Consider the following 26,566-nt stretch of genomic DNA (forward strand, 5'->3'; position numbering starts at 1 on the left):
CTACTAATTGATTCTATGCTAATTAAGCCTTTTCCCACCGATAGGTCCTCTCGCGTCGGCTACCGAATGCTCGGAGCACCGGCCCCTGATCGATAAATGATTAAGTATTCAACACGCGATCGCGAAACGGAAAAAAAAAAAGAAAAAAATTGCTGACGCCAGCAAAAAAATACAGCCGACCTGTAGATTCTCTGTTGCCACGAGACGTTAAACCCTAAATGGGCCGAGTCAGGCTTCGATGAACGTATTAGAACCTCTTTCGCGTTGGATTTTATTTTCTTTTTCCCCGAATAAAAAATTATCGATCGAGTTATTTATGTATCAATCGATCGAGGATGCTTTTCGAGTTGAACCTGTTGGATAACTCCGTCTGGGAATACCGATTGGTAATTTTGTAATATTACCTCGGTGAAAATTCTCTTCTTTTTTGTCTTTTATTTTCGACGCCCCGATGACGCGTCAGCGCCCTGTAAAGGTGGTCCAGATCGGATCGATAGGTTCGTTTCGATTTCTAATCGCGGCGATATCGGATTCCGAAAGCGTCGTTTGATGGAGCCATTAAAATACTTCGTCGAGCACGTTTCACGGCATCGACACTCGGACTTTTGAATTATCGCGTAAAGGAGAAAGGTCGCGCGCTGGCGCGTGATATAATTTAACTCCGCGTCGGGCAATAAACCCGCCAATTTATTCAATGCTAACCGCGTAATTTTAACGTCCTTGTTAAACCATGCCACTGAACCATTTTCACGGCGGGGGAGGGCGCGTTTAAACGGCGTTGTCTCGCGAAACTTGGCAAATAATGCGTCGCGCTTCTCGGCGAAATCAATTTGCAAATTGGTGTCTCTGTAACTCGTTAATTGGACGAAACTGTTTCGCTCGATTGTGCGAGGCGAATAAAATACCGACGGAAACAGATCCATCCGCTCGCGAAACGCGCAAAACCAGCGGGGGACACCCGAAGCGTCGCTGTTCAAATTAGATCGTCGCGCAATTTGGCAGGGCGAAGCACCAATTGACTTTTTCTCGTTCCTAATTTTCAATTCCGCAATCTTAGTTTCTTTAAAGGGGGAATTAATTAAGAAAAATACTAATAAACCTACGGTCGTTAAATTTACTCTTGTCCAGTTATATCGGCGATCCCGTCACGCTGCGCGTCGTTTAGAAAATGCCCGGTTAACTGTTAGCTTTTAACGATCACTCTGCTCGAACGCGTTCGAAGAGGAGCAACGTTCGCACTTGGGCTACGTTCTACGACCGGACGTTTAAAAAAAGTGGTCCAGGGAGCATGTGGTGGCGGTCGGATGCGTTATGTCATCGGGGCCACGCACACGCGGTCACACGCACACCTTGGGGATTTCGTTTTATTCTGATTCGCGCGCTTCTCGAGCACGGCGTGACGAAAAGCTGCCCGCGAAAATAAATCGACCGTACCTCCCACCCCAGACCGACCATGGAAACTTTTTAGTCCGTGAGTTTATAAAGCGCGATACAGCCCGACGGTTGTAAATCCCGTTTATTTCCGTAAAGTACACGGCCGTGCGTTGAGTTACACGTATCCGGCTGATTTGTGGGACTCGACGGAACACGGTCAACGAAGATAGCCAGCTTTCGCTGCTGCATCGCCTATCCTTCGCGCGGGCACGAACAAACAAAATTGCAATAAACTTTTATGAAGATGTCACGGCCGGGTACTGAAATTTATCGTTAACGATCGCGATTATAAAATTATAACGACGGGCAACCGTATTTCGTTGTAGATTTAATGCCCAATCCATTGACCTTCGCATGGACGATTATTCGAGTTCCACTTTTTGTTTCGTAAATTTTTGAGACATCAATTTCGTAAGGAAAGTCGGTGTCTGCGAGTCGTTTTCGCACCTGCTGTCTCGATCGTGTAAACCTTTCGGTTGTGATCTCTCATTTTCCTCGGGAGAAAGGTAACATCCGCGGCTGGTCCCGGGGAAAAATGCGAGAGAGGGAACGACGAGCGGCGTAAAGAAATAAAAGGAACGCTAGACGGCTAAGACGAACGAGCTCGAATGTGTCACGGCCAGATGTTAACGATAAGATTTATGAATTTTTCAAGTTCGCTGTCCGGGCTATCGTTGTGCGAGATCTCGTCGCGCCGGGTGCCCCGTTTCGCTCCTCGACTCCGGGAACAATGCGATTTACCCGCAGAACTTCCTGCCGGAAACTTGACGGATGAATTTTTTAGGCTCCTGAAAATTCTTCTCGTGTTTCTCTTTGCGCGAATCGAGCGGCTCTCGGAGACGTTGGTCCATTTCGTTGCGAGAATTAACACGAAAAAGTGCTTTTCCAGCACGCACAGTAAATAATCTGTGATCCGTATTGGCTTCTTACGTGTCTTCTTTTATTATTAAACGATGGCAATATTTGGACTATCGTAACTTCGTTATTTCTGGAGTCGTTTCAAAAACTGAACCGTCTACTTTCACATTCCCGTGTCGAATTTCCCCGAAGATCCTTTTACGCGAGCGAGAAAGCGAAGACGATTTTGCTTTGAAAAATATTTCAAATTCAAACGACTCCCAAAAGTTTAACTTTGAAAGCCTCCTCTTTGCAACGACCGCTTTGGAAGTTCATTCACGATCGTTTCATTTTAATTCTTTGAAAACTGATGTAGATATCTTTTTGCAAATTTCCATTGTAGAAGCGCCGTGCTCGAATCAAAGGGGGATGAAAGAACGTAGCAGAGGTTAGAGAAAATTGAGTTATTCGCATGTTTTTTCATATTGGTTTATCACGGTGCGAAAGATTACACAGTGAACTGTTTCGCCGATCAGTTTCACCGTTGCAGTTGGTTTTATTAAGGTCAGAGGAGCCCGGACACCACTAAAGGTTGATTTACACTAGCGGTTCGGTAACGGTACGGTTACGGTACGTTGTCTCTGCAGTCATGGTTCTGTCACAGCCACCAGGATTCGCGATATAGTGCCAGTCACAACGACGGCCATTTCTCTCGGCACTTGCGAGTCTAATTTCCCTAAGCGTATTCAAGCCTTGGATCCGGTGTACACTGACCGCGGTCTCATTAAATATTATTCATCGTTCCTCGGTCGCAGAAACGTGTGCCGGCGTTGTATCGCGTTGAATGCCACTTGAAGGTACCGTGATTATACCGTGACTGCACCGGTAGTGTTAATCAACCTTAATGCGGCACCCTTAGTCCTCCGGAGAACCTTAACGATCCAATTTAATTCACAGCCCCGAAAAAGAATTTTTTCCGGGCAAATTAACCACGATGCACATTCCATGCTTTTTATAATATAAAACTAATAGAAAACTAAGACCCCGTATTACCCGTTAATATAATTCGCATCGTACGAGGAGGATCCTCGTAGAACTCGATTTCCTGTAACACGTACCGTGTTAACAACGTTGTACAGAGGTCTAGTGTATCATTATTGTCATTCCTGTTCGGTTAATTGCCTTAATAGAATATAATGCTTGAATTAATGGGTAAAAATGATTTATCCGAGTAGATTTGTTCGGTGCCGTGTACGATGCAATGTGCAACGGCGGGAAAAATAATGGCGGGCGGAGAACGCCGTGAAATATCGTCGACGCGTCGTGCGTCGCACCCGGATAATACGAGCCTGCAGCGTGCCTCTTAAGTACTTTGCACTAGATACCGGTGAAAACATTGCAAACCAGTTGCCGCCGGTCATAATATCGTTTTATTTATTGGCATTGCCGCGGAGCAGAGGCGTGCAATTGTACATACCAGCTGCAACGGTGGTCGCCGGCGCACCGTGCACCTAACGATCGAGACAGCCGCTCGATCCTCGATCAACCGGACTTCTGGCTGCCCGTGAATGCCCCCGAACGGAAGTCTCTCGGGAAATATTTCGAACGAGGTTCTTTGGGAAACCAGACACCGAGCGCCGTTTAGCGCCACGGTGGCTGGGCTTTCGACGCTTGAATATTTTTCACGCTCGTTCCGCGGAAAACTTCGCGTATAATCGTAGCTTTATCCGGAGGAAAACAGTTTTAAAATCGTTATCGAACGAGCGCAGATTTTAAAGCGTCGCGATTTTTCAGCATTCCGCCTCGCTGGAAACCTGAATTTTAACGCTTTCGCGCTCTGGGGATTTTTTTTCGGCAGCAGAGACGAACTAAACGTTTATCTGAAAAGTTTTTGAAATTTGATGTGGTCAGAATTTTAAAGAGTTTTTAAAGTGTGGCAAGGAAGATAAGGGGTATAAAGAATTTTGTTCTTATTTTTAAGGGCGATGTATCACCGAGTTGCAGTATTTTTCTACAGAATCCCGCGATATATAACCAGCTGGGCACTTACGCTTCAGTGGCCATAATTATGGATAAGGGCCGCAATAAATAACGCAAGGAAAGCTCGTATGTAAAGTCACCGAGACGGCGAATAATTCGCGCATAATTTACTCGTTTTCGATAGGGGTGGAATAACGTTTTCGTGGTTTCTAAATCGACGCAGTGCTTTGGAAGGAAATCGTGGATTCCGCCGAGCCTCGAGAATCTCTTTACATATTATACCCCGTTGAATCGAAATAACCGTTCGAAGGGATGCTTTACCCGAAAATGCTGGCTGTGCTTGAGTTACGAGCGTTTTATATCGAAACCTATTCCGCTTTTTTCCATTAAACGCATCGAGCTTCCTTTTTCTCCTCCAAAGTCCTCGGAATTCCTTCCCAATATCGTTCCGACTATACATATCGTAAGGTAACATCCCGTTCAATGACATTTGCAGCTCTCATCTTGTCCACGATGGAAAAAAACGTAGTACTACGTTGTGCAGCGATCCCTTTGCCGTTTCCGTCCCATTCCAACGCAGTTTTCCTGGCGCAGATTGTGGACGAAAACGTCACGGAACCGCCCTTGCAATCGATATCCCATAAAACGTCCGCAATATTTATCAACATCCCCTGGCGAACGTGTGCGCACGTACGAGGGGACGGAGGGGAAACTAGCGTTTCTGGCAGAAGGCCCAGAAACGTTTCGAGAATCCGTCGGTCGATTTCAGAGCGAGCCAGGTGAAAGGGAACAACGGTGAAAAAACAGCAGGCTTAAACGAGAGAAGGCTAACGAACTAATTAAACTACTGTCCAACGTCGAAGAGCAGAGCTTCCGTTTGCTCGTCTTTTCTCTTTCTTTCGTACGGGGTTGGGCGTCCTCCTTTTTCCAACGAGTTCTGTTGCCTTATGTACACAGGACGCGCGACTGTTAAGGCGAACCCGCGACCACGGGACCGAGAACACGCTGTGGATTAATGAGCCAGCGCTACGCATCCGTGTCGCGTTTTTCGAACGACTCGTTTTTGCGCTCACGTACCAGCGCAACGATGTCGGTGGCGATCCTAGCTGGACGAACCGTGATCAGAGTTTCTTGCAACCAGTCGATTTCGCGCCGAGAGTACTTTCGGCCATGAGAACTTAATCAACAATTCCGGGACGTTCTTCACGTTTCGTTTCAGCTGGTTTCCAGCTACGATTCAGTTTGTTTCCCACTTTCTTAAAGAAATGACGAGGTTTCGTATTATCGCGAACAGATCTTCATTTTTGTACGTCGCTAGGAATGAAAGACCGACATTGGTACGCCTGGCATGAACGCGAGGATTTGGAACTTTTTCTTGTCTAAATACAGTAGGCGTTCGGAATTCGCGTAAGAACGTATCGGGAGTCGGAAAGTTCTTGGTTAAACTTTCAGATTTAGTTTGTGCAAAGGTACATTGGATTCTTGAAGAATTACCTGAGGCGATAAATAGAGGGCTTGAAGTTTAAATAGGAAGGTATTTAATTAGGAGGTCAAGTTAACTTCGCGAGAAAGTTGAAGTTTGCATAGAGAATACGGAGCCCATAGGTTGTTCGATCGAAAAACAAATCGAAAGTTTCAGGTTCACGTAATGCGGAAATTGTAATTTAAACTTTGGCGCAGGATAGTGTCTAAAATGTTAAAAATACTTTTCGATCGGGTTATATAACAAATTAACTCAAATTAGGAAAATAGAGGGTTTCTGAAATAGAAAATCTGAGGGAGAACGATTTTTAATCATAAATTAATCTCAATTACTGTTCAGAGAATAATTCAAAGGGAGATAAAGAGAATTTAAAATATTAAAAACATCCTTCGTTGAGATTTTATAACGAATTAAATTGGATTAATGGTCATCAGGTAATCCAGCTTAGGATGGAAAGTATTTAAAAAAAGTATTTGGAAAATACTTCAGCTTAAAACAGGGAGCCTCTGAAATATTAAAAATATGTTTCATTCAAATTTTGTAACGAGATAATCTGGATCGGTGATCGAAAAGCAATGGAGCACAAGGGGACTCTGAAATGTGAAAAATATCGTTCGTTGAGATTTTGCAACGGGTTAATACGAACCGGTGGTCAAAAAATAATTCAGTACGAGAGTAAAAATTTCATCGATGAATTATTTCTGGCAATATCGAGTTTCGATATTCAACGTTCCAACGCGTGAAAATTCTCGCCACCGTTGCGTGTATAGTGATAGATACGATACTCGAAACCAGTGTACACGGTGTCCCCGTGAACTGCTGACGGGGGAGTAAATTCGGCTAACGTTTACTCTGCGGCGAAATTATCGGACGAATAAAAGTTGCATGGTTTTCACGGTGCGAACGATTCTGTCGATAGGTATTCACTTCGGACAATTAGTCGGTCTGTTTTTCAAACAAAACAGTGATTTCGCGAATCTAATTTCCTCGAGCGATGCCTGTCCGGACCTAATTAAAAGCCAAATAAACTATCGATACACCTATTTCCATGCTTGTTCATTAAAACGATATTAATATTGCGTTTCAATCAACCTCGATGCTCCATTCGTACGCGTATTCAATAATCGAACTCGGATAGTGAAATTTTTAACGTGGTTTTGAAATTTACAGGATCGCTTCTTCTCTGCATAACCAAAGGTTTCTACGGGAAGAGTGTGAATTTTAAACTCGTATAATATATGAAATTTTTAAAAATAAAAAGCTATTTAAGGGAGGTATATTCGCGGGATAGAAAGGGAGGAACATTGGGACGAAATAAGCTTTCGTTAAAACAAAAATGTCTCGTGAAAAATTACCATTGGAGATAAGGGTGGAGCGCGACGGGGTGGAAGGGCCGCGGGGCGAACAAAAGGAGAAACGTTTTCAGGAGTTCGCGCTACCGCGAGGTGGAGCTAATAAACTTTTTATCTGGAAGTTTGGGCGTTTCAGCGACCGAATTACAAAAACACAAACGCGGTGGCCCACTTTACGGGTGAATACTCGGCCCCGAGTCGTTGCTCGTGTTCCAGATAGCTACGAACCACCTGCATAGATAACAGCTTGCGCTATTACATACTGCACGGCACACGAATCGAGGACCCCCGCTTTATAATCGTTCCTATTGATTCGTCGATACCACGGCTATGTATCTGTCGCACAGAGACCGAACAACGCGCTTCCGTTGTCGAAATGTATTCATCGAACGAAAGACAAAAGTCGATGTATACGAGTAGACCTTACACCTTATGGACTTTCGTTGCCCAATCTGACTGTTGATCTGAAAATTCGGACAAATTGTTCGCCAAGTGACGAATCGGAAAAGCACAATTAAATTTTGACAAATTTACCGAAGTAAAGGAGAGGATCACAAAAATAAGTGGCATTTCGTTCGGGGTTATGACCGACTCTGGTATTAGAACTCTTAAAGTAAATTGACGGATCTACGTTACACGATGAGTCATTTAAGATTAATTTAATTTTCTTTAATCGTATTATTCCCCGGAAAGAAGGAGTTAAAGAGCGATGCTTCGTTCCTGTTATATCGATTTTCCTACGGATAAACGTAAAGTTCCTGCAAGAGAAATCCGTGATGATTTCGTTGAGAGTAATGTGCATTATAAATCTACTTCGAAAAGATATTCTGCTTTCGTTTTAAAAGAGACAAAGGTCGCCTCTAAATCTCCGAAATGCCACCACCTAGAAAGATTTCGTTCCATCCCACTTACGTCATCCTTGAAACTGTGCTTTCAAACTTATGGTTGACCCATTTATCTCCGGAGATAATAATATCAACGTAAATCAAGATGGCAATTTCGAGTGTCTCACCCTGTGTACGATAAATTATGAGTAAATCGTTTTACTGGTACGATGCACCCTCGATTAATCACGTTTAATGCGACTCCCCTAATCCTTGGGAGTACCAGGTAGATTGAAAATAATATTTGGATTATAAATTGAACTCTAACGGAGGTTCCAATAATCGAATTAGAATTAATTTTCTCGAAAATCTCAATATAGCTTCTGTTGGTAGGTTCGTGACCTTTAAATATTGATCTTTCTTTAACGCCATTCACTGTAAATGTTACTGACATATTCGAATTTAACTTTGGCCTCCAGGATCGGTGCAAGTTTTGTTCGTGGACCGATGCGACTGGAATGCGAAGCAAATTATCGTAAAAGTGGAGGTAGTTTGTGGCGTCACTTGCAGTTGGGCGAGTGGCCTCGAGAGGCCAAAATACTTGGCTCCCACTTTACTGTCCCGTCGGTAAACACGAACGAATCAACACGAGCAGGCCCGCGCCGAACAGGAACGATCTCATGAATGAAGAAATATATTCATTCGCAACGATTCATCTCCGCGAAATCGACTCCCTGTCAGCTTGGACTATTTCTGTCTCGTCGATCATCCGAATCCACTCGCTCGATAAATTTATCGACCATCCTCTACGATTCTATTAAAGCCCAACGGACGGAATTTCCGGTTCCTTCCCTCGAAATGTGCATTGTGATTTTTGTAGTATACATAGTACTGCAAAGTATTTTCCACCGACGCAATTGTCGCCGATCGAGGGATAAGATTAGCATTCGCGTTCGTGATCGTTCGATGGCTAATTGACTCGTAACGAGTAACGACATAATTACCGGGGGGTCTCGTTCGTTATTTCGACAAGACCGCGAGAGAAACAAAACATCGACGGATCCGAGCGGAAGAATTCTCGCTCGTTGGCTTTTGTTCGCGGCGTGCTCGTGCTCGTCGGAGACACGGCGCTTTCCAGCGTCGGTTGGCTCGTTTTCAGAAACGTTTCGTTGCATAAACGAGCGCGAACAATGGTAGACGCGAGCACGAGCAAACCGTAAGTGAACAACGGCACACGCGTGTTGCAGCTCGACGACGACTCCGGCGAATACGGACTCTGCCTTTCGGAGCGGAAGATGACGCGAGAGTCTCTCGAAAGAAGAGCTAAATGTTCGTCGGTGTCGCGAAAGAAATCTCTCCTCGCTTGACCCAGATATTACCGAAACAATTCTTCGTTGGCCTTCGTAGTTTCGGAATATTTTGAGAATAGTTGTATCGATGAAGAAGGTAACGCGGTAAAAGTTTATAGTAATACCGTTTGCGGAAAAACGCGTCACTTTTCTTGGAAATAATCAAGGAAAAATACCACTGCTTGGGCTTAGAAATAAAGAAGCACTCGCAGTTGCATCAGTCGCGACCGTAGACAGAAGTTTTCCGCGCGATTGCGACAGTTTCCCCTGGTATCACGATCGGGCGCCCGATCTCGTTACGTTTAACGATCTCTCTCGTGGCTTTTGATCCTGGCGATAATAAACAACGCTCCTCGCTCTGTTGCTGAAATATTTCGCCCTCTCTGGACTCGTTCGTCAACGGCGCCCGGGGTTTGTTCTCTCTCGTGGCAGCGTTTTCAGAACGTGCACGTAATCTTAGAACATGCTCTCGAGCTACGGACGAAAGTCACGGCGAGACGTTTAACATCCAGCCGTAGAAATTGACGATCGTTTCGCTCTATCCGGAGCACAGCAGGCTTTCGCGCAGCTTAAACTACGTTTCGTTCGTTTAATTAGAAATAAAACAACCGTGAAATCTTAGTCAGTTCGAACGGAGTAGCGCACAATTCTTACACAAGTTTCCAACAACGAACATTTACACTTGCTTGAACTTTCCTTTGAAACGGTTGAAACGAATGGTATCCGTACGAAAATTTGAGAACATTTCTAGACGCGGAAAATGAGCACGGCAGGCAACGTGTTGGAGAAGAAGGCTCGTTAAATTTGATCCGTCATTGCCTTCGACGCCGATGGGAACACTGGCATTATTACCGTCACGTTGAGAACGTGATTCCGTGCCGCGCGGGATGATAGCGTGCCGTCGATACCAATTTTCTCCCACGAGTGATTTTCTAACGATCGAACGCGCCCAAGCATTTGGAGCGCGATACTTTCACCCTAATCGATCGCGCGAGCCTCGTGATTTATAGGGATATTAAAATGGTCGCGTCGATCCTGGGCTTGGCCGTTCCAGCGAGCACCGAGACCGTCGTTTCTTAACGTTTTATCGCCCTTATTTATGAAACGGAGGAAATGACACTTCCGGCCAGAACCGCTGGCTATCTTCGTCGCGGTACATCGACCGTTTCAGGCCTGCACCCTTTAACAGCTACAAACGTTTTTGCCTACCGAATGTCTCCAATAAAACCGCTCTCACGATCAAAGGGAAGCCAAATCGTCGGAGATAGCGACAGATAACGACGAACGACGCACACTGACAAATTTAAGGCTACTAGAAAAATTGGTCGTTGGAAAGTATGTTAAAAGGCACCACGTAACGATTAATTTTAAATTAGCCGAATTGCTCACAGACCTACTGGAACGAAATATTAAAAATGTCTCCGACCGTAAAGGGTTGAGAATGTTCTCGACGTATTGTGTTCTTTCGTGGAGAGTCCTATGGACCGCCCCCGGGGCGACAAAAACTCCAGCCACGGCATCTGCCCGCACTCTTTGCTCGAAACGTCCAAATTGAAAAATTCACGTATCCGTGCAGCAAGTATAAAAGCCCACGTGGGTCTCCAAACATTTCGTGCTACGTCAATAACCCTTCCGGTCGCAATTCAAAGGTACGTAAGGTACTTTCGCCTTATCCGAGCCCCCCATCGACGTCTCTTAGAAATTCCCCCTTTTATCCCCCCGGGGCTTGAAAATATTTGGCTTGCCGAAAAGGTGTCCGAGGGAAGATTTTTCGACAGGACGCCCGAAAGCGTCGGGAAATATTTTCTTTTAATCGCCGTGGAAACGCGGATTGATAATGTTTCTCCGTTCCTCGGGAATCCTGGTCGAATCGGGTCGTATCTTATCGAGCGTCTCTCCGACAAGCTGCTCTTTGAGCACAAAGCACACGCTACAGCCAGAAAGAGAGTATCGATTTGCAACATCTGCGACATCCTCGTTCGGCTGCTCAAGAATTATTCAGTTCACGAGTTTCCGCGTCGCTACAAGCTGCCTCTTTATTTCGTCGAGAGAGCCGGGTTTCCGCTGGAATGGCAGAGATCACTGCAATGAATACGCCACCGCTTGTTACTCGAAACTGCAAGGGAATGTGTAACGTCGAACTCGAACCACGACAGAATTTTTTCCCTTCTTTTTTCTGCATCTTGTTTAGCACGAGTAATTGCGCGCTGTGGGCTGCTCTCGAGCTACTTTGCTCGTGTAATATTCACGCGTTCGACGCTGTCCGGAACTTCAGCTTTCCTAAAAAGTTTGGCCCGGGAAGAGCGTGTCGCTACATACGTTTACAGAAAATTAGAAGTTCCACGTTTTATTTTACCATGTCGTACTTGAATACCCAGAATCATTAACTTTATATTTGTCAATGAATTCTTGTAGTTTTCCCCTTGTAAATGAGTATAAACACAACTCTACTTCAACCACTTTGAATTACGCGAGTTGAAATTTTGAAAAAGTGAACAAAGTCGTGTTTGTACTCATTTTTACCGGAGAAATTTTGCCAATCCGTTCGTAATATCGTCAGAATAATATAATGAAATATATAGAAAGTGCAGATTCTACTAACGAATTGTTCTTTATGCCCAGGTCGCACGATTCTAAGCGAATTGCTGTACACCGAGAGACTTGTGGTAAGTAATTCGCTGAATCCTATTAGAGTAACAGTCGCTGGTGAAATTCGCGCGAAACTTTCAGATATTTATCGAGCCTCCGAGCGTCCAAATATTCGAACGCGAAAGAATTCGATTAGTTCGAGCTCTGGTCGTTGATCGGCGAACGATCGTGTCCGGAAATTCACGATCTCGGAGTTCCGCGTCGGTAGGGCGGGCGGTCGGTCGATTACATTGGTTGCAGTTATTCGATCGAGCAAAGACATCGTTTCCACGGCGGAAAACTGGCACACACACCTGTAACGCGCATCAAAGGACATTGCAACCGACGCGTTGCTCCACTTTGTAGATTTTTGCTCTTCGTCCCGGTACAACTAACCCTTTCGTCAATCGAATCGAACCGATAGAATTCGGTTGCTGTGGCAGCGCCTCGATTGGCACGCGCTTAGTGCTCCCTGGATGTAGTTCTACTGCACCCTAGCTACGGAACGCGATTGATACGACCGATTGAATCTGCAACTGTTCTCTGACGCTTCGAACAATACACACAAGATGTACCACGCAAATTGGATCACTTGATTATCACCGGTATTTATAGATGTACGAATGTTTAGGGCAGTCCCGACATTATCGAATTACTTGACGTGTAAAACAATTTTTGTAACGCCCTCGATTTCGATGTGTCAAAGTCCCATTTTGCTTTTGCCTTTTGCACAGCGTAATTTTGGCAATCCTGTTGTCGCGTAGTTTCGTTACTGTACGCGGAGAATTTCCGTGCTTCCATTTTGTCCCTCCGAGATTTACTGCCGATTTTTATCCTCTTAGCGCCGTTTCGAGGCTTCGTGCATAGCGAAAACCGTGGATCCGAGGAGAACGTGAGCGAGAACGAGCCTCTTCCAGAAACTTGTTACGGCATTCTTCTCGGAAGTGCCTTCCGCATGATCGCATGAATGAATGAGTAATGCATCGTCATGAATTAAACATACGGACGCGTGCGTACTGGACTCTATCTGTCTCGGTTTCTCTTCTGCGTGTAGAACGCGCCGGTACATATTGCAGAGTTCATCGAAAATCTATCGGAACCGAGCAGAACGTACAACTATTAAACACGCGCGATATTTCCACGATCAGCAGGGAAATAATGGAGCGATTCGAGTGTTCGTTTCTCGTGCACGCTCGAATTCGTACCCGGAATTCGTAGAATCGAACGTTTACCGAAGATTTGTTGGAACACTTTTCGCGAACGGTTGCGCCACGTACAGGAATAGAATTTCCTGTAATCGATTACGATCCGGTGGATTATTTATGTTTATTCTTCCTCTTTTTTTTTATAGCTCGTAGGGAGTACCGTGTGATTTGTAGAGGTTGTTATCGGGACAGCGATGCACGATAATTTCGTACCGGGCCAAATAAAAAAAAAATAGTCTATGTATACGTACGTCGATGGCTCGCAACAGATATTATTGCACGTTCATTTTTAGCGTAATTAACGCGTGGAAATATTTCGGACGAACGTTTTCACGCTCGAGAACGGTATTTGAATTTTATATAGAAATAGAAATTATTTGGAAATGGGGCTTTTATTCGTCGCGATCTAAACGGTGATTGCACAAATTCCTGGTAATGGTATATTAAAAAGATTAAAATTTAATTCTACTCCAAGACATCCGGTAAAAGTTCGCCTACGTGGGTTAGTCAATAAGCGAGCTGCCCAATCATGGTAACTTCCGTTCTAAAAGAGTCATGTAGTTGCCACTTGATAGCTACATCGACGCAACATGGTTGTTGCTGCATAGCAAGTATCAACTGGATTGCATCGGTCATTCGTGTCTTACGGTATATCAACACGTTGACTGGCGTCACCCATATTTGGGTCACAAGGCTATTCTCTAAAAAGCAAATACAATTAATTCTCGAGGTAGTTAGTATTCCGATAAACTGTTTAAAAACGACAGACAGCATAGCGACTGAAAATTCGCAACGGTTTTCTACGACACGCTAATATTTCCACCAGTGTTGCACTCGCGGTGCACCGAACGAGCAAAGGAAACTGGCCTAATTGAGCGAGCATAATTGAGCCTCGGGTGGCGGCTGCGAAGTTGTTCGTCGTGGACAGTACAGTCGTAAATATTACGAAACGCATACCGTGCTCCTGTCCGCGTAATAAAGCAAAGTGTTCACAATTCGTAGACGCCTACGGTGGCGAAACCCATTACACGGTTAATTTTAAACCGAGCCGTTTTTATAATTTCTATTGGACACGCAACGGGTCGAAATTTATTTATCTTTTTATTCTCTGTTCAAAACTTTAATCGTTTGTCTAACGAGACTATTTACGGAACGGTTTCCCATACAGAGTATCGCCGCTAATAAACGTCACGCAAGAGATCAAATGTATCATGCAATAACTGAATTTGAGACGCCAAGGCAGATGCGACGCGCGATGTTTCCAGGTGTTGCCGTTGAGAACCTCCGCCGTGCAAATTCGTTGTTGCATTTTTAATCCGTTTCGTATCTCCGGCCTGACAGCTGGACGAATTATGTACAGCCGAGGCGCTTCGAACGGGGCCACCGTCCCCGCGTGAACTTTTCTGCACTCGGATGGTAGCTACGTAGCGTAACTGTTGCGCGAGAAGAAGACATTTCTGTAATTCACACGCGGCGTAGGGCAGTTTTTCATCGAGCCTCCCTCCGGAGCAATAAAACCCGCGGACGAGGGTCTCGACCGATACTAAATATATCCTGGACCAGCACCCTACCAACGAAGGCGTCGAATCTTCAAGGCGCTCGGTACGGTTACACCATTCGTCTGCGATCAGCAGTTCTCAGCGTCGGATTATGTCTTTGTCTCTTAACTAAGAAACCTCATTGAAGTAACATCAATCTATGTTACGTCCACATATTTGTGGAAAATACGTATTACGTATCACTAAACATTTTCACGCTGACATAATCCTATCGCAAGAAAACAAAATTTTGTCTGGGAGTGTATATTTTAAGAAAATTAATCTAGACCAGAACAACCCCCGTGAGTCTTTAACGTTGTCAGCGCGTCGTTGGCTATGGGTTAAATATACTACGTCGTCCGTTTAGATTGTGCTCGTAACGGAAAGATCCAGATGGTGTCGCACGTTATTCCCAAACTCTTGATGAGCGAGCTCGCGTCGGACGGTTGACGAGGGAAACTCTATCTAAAATCGTAATGTCCGACGGTTCTAGTAATCAGCAGCACGCCGCGTCTACGGATCGCACCGGAAGAGCCAAAGGGGAAAGAGAAGCACCGGGAGATAAAACTGCGAGAGGAAATGGATAGCGATTTTCTGCGGCGTAATGCCTGGAATATTCATCAGACGATTTGTCTTCCGGTGTAACGAAAAATCGCGCGCTGCTCCGACCGGTAAATTAATCCCCGGGGATATTTATGATTTTTACGAGCTCGGCGATAAAATTCCCGGGTCTTAAGCAGCGTCGCGTTAAACTGCGCCGAGGAGAGACGGAAAACGAGATGGACCAATTAAATCGTGAATTGTATTGCGCCCGACGTGACGGCGCTTTTCGGGATACAGGCTGATCGTGACTATCGGAACGAAACGGTTCTGACCTACTCTGCAGCCATTTCGCAGTCGTTGCAGCACCCTCGATTCCACGATTTTCCTATTCAAACGCTCGAATAAAGCTCATTTCTCGTTTAAAATCGCCGGAGGATATTAACTTTACGAAATAAGAATAACACGGAGTCGTCGATCTTAATAACACTTTCAGACACATAGTAAAGAATCTTAATTCGCGTGTATCTAAATGGCAAACTGGAAATATATTCAGCTTCCGTTTTTCCTTGTTAATAAGCGTGAATGACGCGTCAGAATGCTTAACGACACGGTAATATGTGTCCGTGTAAATGTTCGATGACGCGCGTTCGCGGTTCAGCAACGAACAACTGCTCGTTATCGGACTGCCAGCAATAACTATCGAATGATATTTATTAACCGTGGTCGATCGACGCGAATTCCTCGGACGTTCCGCGCGTACGCGGACCGTTTTTATCTGCGTGTCCCCGCGGTTTCGATTCTTGCTCCCCCCATTGATTTGTTGCCTCCGATAGAAGTAATGTATCCGCAGACGTACCGTTCGTTTTTCCAGTTTCTCCGAACGCAGCGCTACGTGTTTTATTTATTACAATCGCATCGCGCAGAACGCGTTCGATACGTCTCTCTCGTTAAGGTCAAATCATAGATTTTAGACGGAACTTTTCGTGAACTTTGAGAACGGAGAAACGCGAACGACTCCATCTGGACCTTTTCATTACGAGCGTAATGTCCGAGGATCGTTCACGGAAAGTTCATTACCGCTGTTCCGGTCTGGGAAACGACGCTGGGTGATCCTGGCGTGCGAGCAATCCGAGTTCCTCGTATTCGTTCACCGTCCAGCTTCTATTATGCTTTACACTGTACACACGCGATAATTAATCCCACGCGTGGGCCACTCTCTCTCCGCAGCCAAAGACCCGTCTGCTAAATTACTACGTTAAAAGGCTGCATTCGGGTCTGTTTGACGTTCGTGCAATTAAATGCGTTTCGCGTTCCAAAGCTTTTTCCATCGACCTGGCGCCGCGCGCTACGGCAATAATGCTCGATTAGAGAACACGGAATTTTGTCGATGATTAATACTGGCACGGCTGATAACATTGTTCAAATTTTATGAAAGAAATCAAAGGTAGATTTTATTTGAAAAAGAATTGCTAAATAATTCGTTCTTCTTCGGATCGTAAGATAGATTGGAAGCTCAAAGAACAGATTGGTTTGTTCGATCGGTTCTATATTCTTCTCCTCTCGCCGGTCTGGTGCTCATATCGAATTTTACAGTTGGCGAGCTGGATAATTAAAGTCGCCTCCGTGTACGTGACCTTGTTAATCTGTAAGAACGACGACTCACTCGCGGCGGAAACGAAATCTCCGAGCCGAGGAAGGGAAACGGGTATATTCCTTTTCCCATGACGACGTCACGGCCTTTGAGTTTCGTTCGTTGTCAACCGAGTGTGTACGCCGTCCATTACTGTCATAATACGTCCTCAACTACCGGCGATGAACTTCCTTATTTAACGGTGCTCGCGTGGCCGCGTGCTCTCCGCTCCCTCGATTCCGTCATACTCGGGTCCTCGAGTTCGAGAGTTTCTCGTTTGCGTGTCGCGAACACGGACTCACCTGCTTAACATAAATTGATCATTTGCATTTGTCTGTATCTGTGCACGTTCGGGAACCGAGCGATACGAACGAGCCTCCCGAGATTCTCTCGGCGTTATCTTGCGTCGCGTTGGTTCCGTCTCGAGCGAGAGAAAAGCCATAAACTAGACGGTGAGGACGATTAAATTGTACCGCGTTATTATTTCATTTTTTCCTCGGACGCGACACGACGTTTACTTTTGTCGTGTACCCCCGATGTTGACAAAGTGGCAGAATACGCGAGACAGTGTCACTTGCACGTTAAATTAGCAACAGTTTACAGCCACGCAGGTTTTCTTCGCACTTGGACGAAGCTCGGAGTTAGCAGAGAAACTAATAATTGTTCTGGCGTGTTCAGAAACTGTTATGCAACATTATCATGCCCGTTGTATTACCGCGCGAATATATGGCCATCTATTCCTTACTTGTCCGAAGTGTCAAGGAGAACTCCCTCGCAGCACCGTGTCTTGTTAACTTTACGCAAATGTTACTAACTCGAGCTCTTCGCTAGTCCTTCGCGACGCGACGCTTATATTTCTCGTTTGACCGCAATCGATACTGTTCCCTTCTATGCGACACATTCTATTCGACGGTTGTTAGTCCGATCCAGGCTTTAGCGGCTCGAATTTCTTGCTACAGTGCAGGTTCAAACCGTTTCAAACGTGATTCGAAGCTGAGAAATTAATTTTATTACGGACAATGTCTCCTACTTTTGAGAAGATTCTCTTGATGCGCGTCTAAGGTCTTTGAGATTTTCAATGGAAGATGGAAGAAGGAGTCGAGTTAATTTCGCTCGGAACCAAAAGTGGCGTCGACCCACGGCATCCTTCGTTCCACCGTGAAACGTGGCGAACTTTTCCGCGAAGCAACGCCCACGCGAGCATCATTACCGAAGAAAGAAACGAAGCGGCGGTCACGCCGCGCGGAAAATGTTACGGCCTTCTCAGAAAACGACGCCGTCGATCGTCGGATAAAGGAATAAGCGGTGAATACGCCGCGGCGTGGCAATCGGCGCGGAAAGAGAACTCGGGCGATACCAAGTAGGCGAGAATGGGTTCTCTAACGAGTTCACCGTCGAGTCTCTTCCGCGTCGGGGCAATCTTTGCTCCTCCAGCAAGGTCGCCCACGAGATTAACCCCTTAACACTTGAATTGTTTTCTCAAAAGCGATCAAGTCGATTTTTTTTGTACGGGGTGCGCCAAAACAAATCTAGAGGAGTGAAGTAGATTATATCGAGCTCAAATCAATATAGTAGCAGTGGAGAGACGAGGTAGAAAGTACACAAAAATCACTGCTTTCATTAATTCGACGAACATCATAATTTGTCAACTAAAAAGTACTAAAAATTTAATCGTGTACGATGGATCGTAAAGCAGGGAAGAATACATAATCCCACGTGACAGTTCGCTCTCCCAATAGAGCCGCTTCCCTTGATTTATGCGCGAACGTTACCCCCCACTCTTTGCCAGATAATGCTAACGCACACGATTCAGAACCGACTCTCCCAATAGTATCGCGGTTCCAATGTACAAAATAATACGTGCATACACATATTGGGGTATTTTGTTTATTTTATACTTACTCTGTAACTGTTCGATCGAATTAATCTCTATACGGTGTTTCCATTCACCTATTATTCGAATAAAATAGTGTTCCTCTGTGGTCCTGAGCGGCCAAAATCGTTTGTCCTAATTATAGCCACCGTTTCTGGCCACAATGGTGACGTACAACTAGGGCAGAGAATTGTCCCTGATTTAGAAGGGGCATTGTAATCTTCTGGCGCGGGAAATTGTAATCTTCCCTTATGGGACCGTGTAATCTTCTGTTACGAGAATATTATGCGTATCGCGGAAGGAAGGACCAAGTCCAGTTGACCAAAAATTGAAGACACGAGTAGCGCGGAAAGGCGATAACTTTTGCCAGGAACGAACGAACCTCGTATCGGTTAAATTGGAGTACGAGATAAATTTATCGCCTATCTACTTCCTCTGTCATATTCTTTCTCAGAACCCAATTGTATCAAATTAAAATTTTTTAAAAGACATCTCTTGTCGGACGTGTTATGATTTGTGCTTCAGAATCGTGTCACGGTAGGAGTAAAATCTCGTTTAGTCACTTTTATCGGTAGCCTTGCTGTATATTATTTCGTCGAGGACCAAAGACAAAGCGTTCCGCGCAGAAACACTATATTCCGGCAATTTTGAGATTCCATTACAGAGATAACGAGTTTTCGAAATCGATCGACTGCTCAAGCCAGCCGGAGGCAATCGCTTATTCAATAGCTCCTCGTTGGGAGGCTATTCAAAGTAATCCCTTGAGTAATTTGCGTTCTGGTAATTCTGATGAATAGAGAATGCTACACCCGATAGATACAATTCGAAACCTTTACGGTGTACAAAATAACCAATGCTATCTAGACACTTTCGCGACACCTTTCCGCACCTACTGCATAATGCTAATGTGCTACTTCTTCGCCACTTGTCTTTTTCTTGTTACACAAGGTTCGATTACGCATCGATGGGCAACAATAGAAGCATCGTAACATTTACTGGCAGTCGTACTGTTTTCTAAATACGTCAGATCATTTTCATTCGAAACACAAGATACGATTACGTAGGATTCTTAAACAAACTCCATATGTTTCACAAACACGTTGCAATATCCTTCGTGACTGAGAAGTTATATAGTCGTAAATCAAATAAATAATTCCGATACACGGTGTTTCTCCCTGAAAGACGAAAAATCGCAGGAGCGAAACGCGACACGGTTCCTAGATTGGATCGACAAACGTTTGTACAAACTTCCACAAATAGCGGCGTTTCCTTGTAAGTGACAAACGCTGTTCCGCGGCAGGAACGATCAACGTGTTCATAAAACGTCATCAATCCGAGCTACTCGTCGCTGAAAAATCTCGGGGGAAAAAATAGCAAACCGCGTTTGGACATCCACGATTAATCAAGCCGTTCAGGGTCCCAGGAACTGTCCACGAACGAACGTTACCCAATCGGTCGGTCCGTTCGCGAGTGATCATTAATCAACGCCGGCGCGAACAGCCTTCCCTCGCCATTGGACGGCAAGTTTGAGTCGTTCTCGTCGTTTCGGTCGTTGTCACGCGATGTTGGCGCGCCGCGGTACATTCTATAGCGACACCTTCGCCGACACAGTGTCGCTCGTTTACACATTGGCCAGTGTGAGACCCGCTCAATCCGCACCAATTACACTCAAACAACACCTCGTGCAACATCGGATACGGACATGTTATCGAAGAACATTTTACTTACGCTACAAACGAATTTTTTAGCGATCTTTTATAAACGACAATCTAGAAGGTAGTGATCTACGTGAATTTGAGATAACATTTTTCCATTCGAAGCTTCGTTTTTGAGATAATTGAGTTTGAAAGTGGAGTCTGGTTTATCTACAATCGACTGATTCTACTTACGCCGAAGTTCAAGTAGTACTCTATCATATAAGGGACGTTTGAAGTCGATTTTCCAAAGTCTAATTTTCTAATAGAGAATAAAGAGAAATAAGAAGTTTGGATAAAAAGTAAAAAGGGGCATTTTCGAAAGGTTTGCTGTGGAATACCTTCTGGAGGCGTGTTATTGCGAGTGCAGTTCGCGAAAAGTGCACGTTTGGCAAAGCGTAAACGTTGTTGGTGACCGAGCATGTTGCGCGCACATGGTGCTCCTTAGTACGACCATGTTTGAGAGAAGAAGCACCGGGGGAACCGTAATGACGCCAGTACGCACGCACGCGATCACCGCCACCGTGTGTGCGTGGGTGCGAAACGCACCGGTCACACACACGCGAGTGGTCGTTGCGCGGCGCTTTCGTCGGGGACATCGCGCGCGCGGCTCGAGACATCCGGTACAATACCCTCCGGTTATAATGGGCCCGCTAGTTCCTCGCATTGTTCGAAGGCTGCATTATACGCGCGTAGACCCTACCGACACAGAGTAACGTGTACCGGCGCGATTCGAGCCCTAACCCACCGTCGCGTCGCATATTATTCGGGATACGTCCTCGTCGGTTGTTACACGCGCGTAATATTCCTCGTCTCCGCGCGTACGCTCGAACCCGCGTCGATACGCGTCGATTTATCGTCACCCTCGACACGATCCCGTCTCAGTTTCCCTCGTCTTTACGGAGATCTCGAGCCATTATGCCGTTGACTTCATCCCCCGCGGCCCACACGAAACATGATCGCGTGCTTCGGAACAAACAACGATGTTAGCGGGGGCGAAGAGATTTGACAGCGAATCATCCTGATTTTGTTTATCGCGTTAGGATCAGGCGACAGTTTACCACGTTTCACGTTGCGTGTATACAAAATGGGAGGAAGTATTTGTAAGTGTAATCAAACATCTTCAAACCTCCCCGAATAAAATATACAGGGTATTCGATGTACATATGAAGTGACAAAAACGAGGAATATAATCATAGATCTTTGACCACACATTATATTTGCAGTAAAGAATTTTTTTCTCGAAAGCGGGTAGGATTCCGGGGGTGTGTCTATTCATAAAAAATGATTGTAATTGACCCCCCAAACTAAAAATAATTTTTTTAGAATGATTTGAAATTTTTCATTTTTGTCGAAAAATTTAGGCACCTTCTATTATAGTTATTCGGATAACCAGAAGTTAAGTCGTACATGCTATGGGAATGTCTGTAAATTGCAGGGATGATTCGCCGCCGTGAGTTTGAAAAGGTTTTCGGACGACAAGTTAATTCGTCATAGAGCGCAATACGCGGAGGTTTTTGAGCGACAAATTAATTCGCGTTTCGCGTTTAATAGGTTAAGGGATTAATATGGAGCCGAGTATAGGTAGCGTCGAGAACGCGTGGCGATGCACTCACCGTCGATTGAATTCGATAACCCGGACGTTTAATCCAGATTTCAGCCGGCGTCTGATGGGCCGAAATGAACTTTCAGCCGATTGATCTCGGAATTGGTTCGTCGAAGAACTTTGATGCGCATATCCAGCTGCCGATGTCTGCCCGCTTTAATATCACTTATTATTGATCCTTCTTGCTGATCGATAACCGGTCACGTGTATTCTATGCGCGCAGGACGTTCCTCGTTATCGTCTGGATCCGAAACCAGTATCCAACGGGAAGCTTTATACGATCCGAAACACGGCCATTCCTCGCGCAACAATCGTCATTTCATAATTATGAATTCTGTGATATTCGTTGGGATCAAACTATGACACATCAATCTGAAACTTCTATGGAATGCTATCTTTTTAAATAGTGATCATACAACACTATCGTAATTTCGTAATTGGAATTTCGTTCTCCATTTCTCGCTATAGCTTTGCTTGCCGAAAACAGCAACGTAGCGTCGGTCCGCGTGGTAAATCCGGTTCAACGGGAATCCTAACAATACGAATGTTTGCATTTCGACGTCCGTGGACGAAATTCGTGCGTCGAAACCGAAAATACCCAGCAGAAATCCACGAACGGCCTGTGCACGTGCGTCGAACCGTGAAGTACGCAAACCGTTCCCTTCCACGCAGCCGGCGCCGCGACGCGCGTACGAGTATCGATCAGAACATTCGACTCGTTCGCCGTTACTTTCGAATCTCCGGCACGTCTGCCCGCGAATAATCAGATCGCCAATTAAACGGTCCAATTAAAATAATAAATCAGCGCGCGCGGATCTACCGGTTGTATTTCGTTTTCCGCGGCATTTCGACTAAGCGTCGAATCTTTCACCCATTCCACTTTTTTCGCACCCTCTCGTAATTCGTTTCTCTTTTTCTTTCCCACGCTCGCAAATAGGATCGAAATTACACGAATAATTTCATATTCAAATATTCGATGTTTGAATAACATTCGAATATTATTCTTCGAAGGAAAATGTTTTCGTACAATCATTGATTTTCGTTTAATTTCAAATGTGTTAGAATGATATTGACTTGTTACAAACTTAAGTTTATGAATTTATCATCCAAGGGGAGAAACAAAGTGTCGTTGGACAAGAAACGAAAAGCCTGGTGCTCGAAAATAAAAGAAGGAACGAGCCGAAAGAACCGCGAAACATTTCGCTGGCCGATGACCGCGTAATTGCCACTTCATTTTCGCACTTTGCGCGGCCGACAGCAATTAACGAGCTTTAATTTCATCGAGTGCCGCGTTGCAAAAAATGGCCACCGGGCCAGGCATGAAAATGCCCTCTGAAATCTGTCGCGCGTCGCTAAACCAGAGATGGGACAATTTCTTACACACTAGGGTGTCCCAGAAAATACTGCATATTTCAAAAATTTAATTTATCAAGCGATACTTCCTTCTAGTTGCAATTAACCCTTTAAGGGTAGTTCAAAGAGTAATTTCTGGAATTTAAAATATATCTTAACATAAAGTTGGGATTACAGAGGGTTAATGGTGGTTTTTCAGGGTCACGACGGTGACGAGTCGCGCACTTGGTGGGTGAGAATGGAAACACGACCAAAAATCGTTCTATGTTATAAATATTTTGGCGTGTCGGGGCCATCGAGCCGCAGGCAAGATATCGAATCCGTGGTAACCTCTCGCGAAAGCGGTGGTGGACCGTCTAGACGTTTGATAATGGTGTTTTTATACGAGCAGTTCGCCCCGAGTAACACGAAAAGTCCCTAAGGCGCAGTGCGGTGGCTCGCTTGCAAAACGGGACGAAACAGGGACGGAGGCAATGACTTAATCTGCCGTTATACGCTGCCGGTGTGTCATAAAGTTCCCAAATGGTTTTTAGAGGTTAAGACGGATCTGTCTCCGTGGACACATTATCCCTGGTATTACACGCGTGTACGGTCCGTCCTAATTGCGTCGCGATTCTCGCGGAAACGGACAGACCACCTCGAAGAAATGAGAATGTCACTGATTGCACGGTCGTTTTAACATTTTGAATCGCCTGAATTTTGGGGAAAATCCTCCCTTGGAGTGTCGTATCATTTTGTAGGAGACTGTACAACGGCGAAACGCAACGCGACGAAGTGCGTGTACGCGGTGTCCGGCGTCGAATAAATCACGCTCTTCAACGGGAGTTCGAGGGTGTGCTGATATTGATGCGCGCCTCGTGGCTATCATTTATTCGAGCCACCTATGCTTCTGTCGCGAATCATTGGTCACCAACCACAGATTTTTAATCGATCGCTGCGTCGATTAAAAAGTCACAGGGCGGTGGTGACCCTACGGTGCTCTGAATTTTTATATTTCACCCATCACAATGATATCGATACTTTCAATCGTTGCTTCTTGATGGACCACACACGGATAGAGCGCGTTCGTGATCGATGGGAAACTCGTACTCGTCTCGATCGAGCTAATGATAGATTCTGCAGGAAGCACTTTTTACAGGGGAAACGATCGACGATCGATCGAACAAAATGACAGATATTACGGTTGCAGGAGCGTTGGTCGCGGTCTAAATGAGCGATACTTCCGCTCGGCGGATCAAGAATTTGACAGATCATCTGTAGACTGTCACTCGCGGTTGAGAAGACGAAATTAGCAAACCATCCGACGAGACGAGCGCGTTGACAGCTGTCTGGTCGAAGATTCAAAGGCGGTCGCGGATAAAATTAACACCGTTCGGACGTCAAGCCGTCGAGTCGACAGATTTTATGTGGACCGGTTGTTTCGGTCGCGCGGAAAATTAATACCAACTGCCGTCGCGAACGAAATTAGCGCCAATTGCGACCGCGGGCAAAAAATTCCCATTTGCGGTCGCGGTCGAAACTGGCGCCGCTTGCGCGGCCATAAGTGACATCGGTAACGCTAATTAAACGAGGCTTTCCCATCGAACTATGTCGAAACGTTCGCGAAATCGCGAACAGCTTTTTTTCTGACCCGATTCCACTGACTATGGCGAACGGAAACGCGACGTGGATCCATAAATCAATCTGGACAGGGATTCTTTGCATAGATTGCATCTCTCGATGCGATCGCAAATATTTGAAAATTCTGTTCGATCGCGGATGGGGTCAATGGTATAGCGCTTCGACTTCCTGCCGTTGTTTTTATTTCTAGGCTTTCTCTTCTGATTGTCGAACGAACCCGTGACATTTCCACAGAGGTCCGTTTCTGGACGCGAGTCCGTTTCGCAATCGAAGCGGCGCGGCGCAGATTAATGCGCGAACGGCTCGCGACAGATTCATTCACGTCGCGGAGTCAATTTCTGAAGCGGCCGCGAACGCTTCCGGTGCTAACGATGGCTGGAGCGGTGCTTGTCGATCATTAATTACAACGACGAGGAAAAAGTTGACGGTACGGTATCCCATAGACGAATTAGCATGGAGTTGGTTCGATGATCGATGAACGGATTCGTTCCCGTTCGCGTAACAGGAAGGGGGCGAGCAGTGTTAATTACCGCGCTCACGTTACGCGTACGTGTGCTGTGTTCTCTCGTTTCTCCGTTCGTTACGTGCTTTATTTTTACGTCGAGTTTCCCGTTCGTCGAAAGATTTGTTCGCCTGGAAGACGATCCTCCGCGAACTTCCTACGGAGAAGATTTGTTCCGTAGCCGGATTCGAGGATCGGATAACTAAGTTTCGTCTAACTGCATCGCGTGATTGATTCGTCGCTGATGAGGATTCGATCCTTCGAAATTGTCTCCGCGTTGGGGATAGGCTTCTAGAGACGATCAACGGTTAAAATTTGGTAATATTTTTTGGTAATAGTAGTTTATTGTTCGACGATTGTTTCCAGGGATCTAGGTTTAGCAGAATTTGCCACCGGGTCGTTCTTTCTTTCCAGGTCGCAGAATCCTTGGGGAATTGGTGTACACCGGGAGACTTGTTGTTAAGTAATTTGCTGAATCCTATTAGAGTAACACCCACCCGGTGAAACTCACGCGAAACTCCGGCCAACGACATGCATTAGCTTTTTTCTTCGCCGCCTCGCGTGCCGCGCCGGAGGAAACGCAACTGTAATCTGTCGATGCCTTGCTGAGTAATTAACTTTGAATGAAAAAATTAGTTATGCGGTTGAGGCCACGTTCCTCGGTGAACCTGCTTATATCGGAGCAGGAAACGACGAGATCTATAAATACGTTCGCTCGTCGATCTACGTTTGAAGCTTTTGTGAAATGGTAAAACGTAGTACTACGTGATTCGGATTTTCGAGCTCCAGACGCAATACTTTTTTACACAAAAAACAGGGAGGTTTTAAAAATCGTAGCAGAAAGTTACGACCCAATCCAAACGTGGGTAGACCTAAACGAAGGCTGTTTGTATTTTAGAAGGTCGAGAAATTTTATCGAGCCCGTCTCCACGGAAACGGTCGTCAAAAGGTAGGGAAACTGGTCCACGGAACGCGGGTCCAGAATTTTCAATATCCAAGCGGGGAAAATTTATGCTGGCTGTATAGGGGTCGACCCTCTGCCTCTGTGTTTCTCTCGGAGAATTCCGTTCCGAAAAAAATCGCCCCCCGAAAAGCCGTACGAAGTTCCATTGAAG

General features: G+C 45.4%; 1 protein-coding gene across 1 annotated transcript in view; it reads left to right on the forward strand.

Annotated features, from left to right (window-relative positions):
- The window catches only part of LOC122395814 (ankyrin repeat domain-containing protein 50), a 126,977-nt gene that overhangs the window by 16,245 nt on the left and 84,166 nt on the right, over nt 1-26,566 (forward strand). Inside the window, exon 3 of the mRNA XM_043393692.1 lies at nt 11,882-11,925. The gene's annotated coding sequence lies outside the window, so the exon portion shown is untranslated. The remainder of the gene's footprint in view (nt 1-11,881; nt 11,926-26,566) is intronic.

This window comes from Colletes gigas, unplaced genomic scaffold, assembly GCF_013123115.1.
Source record: "Colletes gigas isolate AHSC1104 unplaced genomic scaffold, ASM1312311v1 Colletes_gigas_Sc00006, whole genome shotgun sequence".
In the NCBI taxonomy this organism is placed as follows: domain Eukaryota; kingdom Metazoa; phylum Arthropoda; class Insecta; order Hymenoptera; family Colletidae; genus Colletes; species Colletes gigas.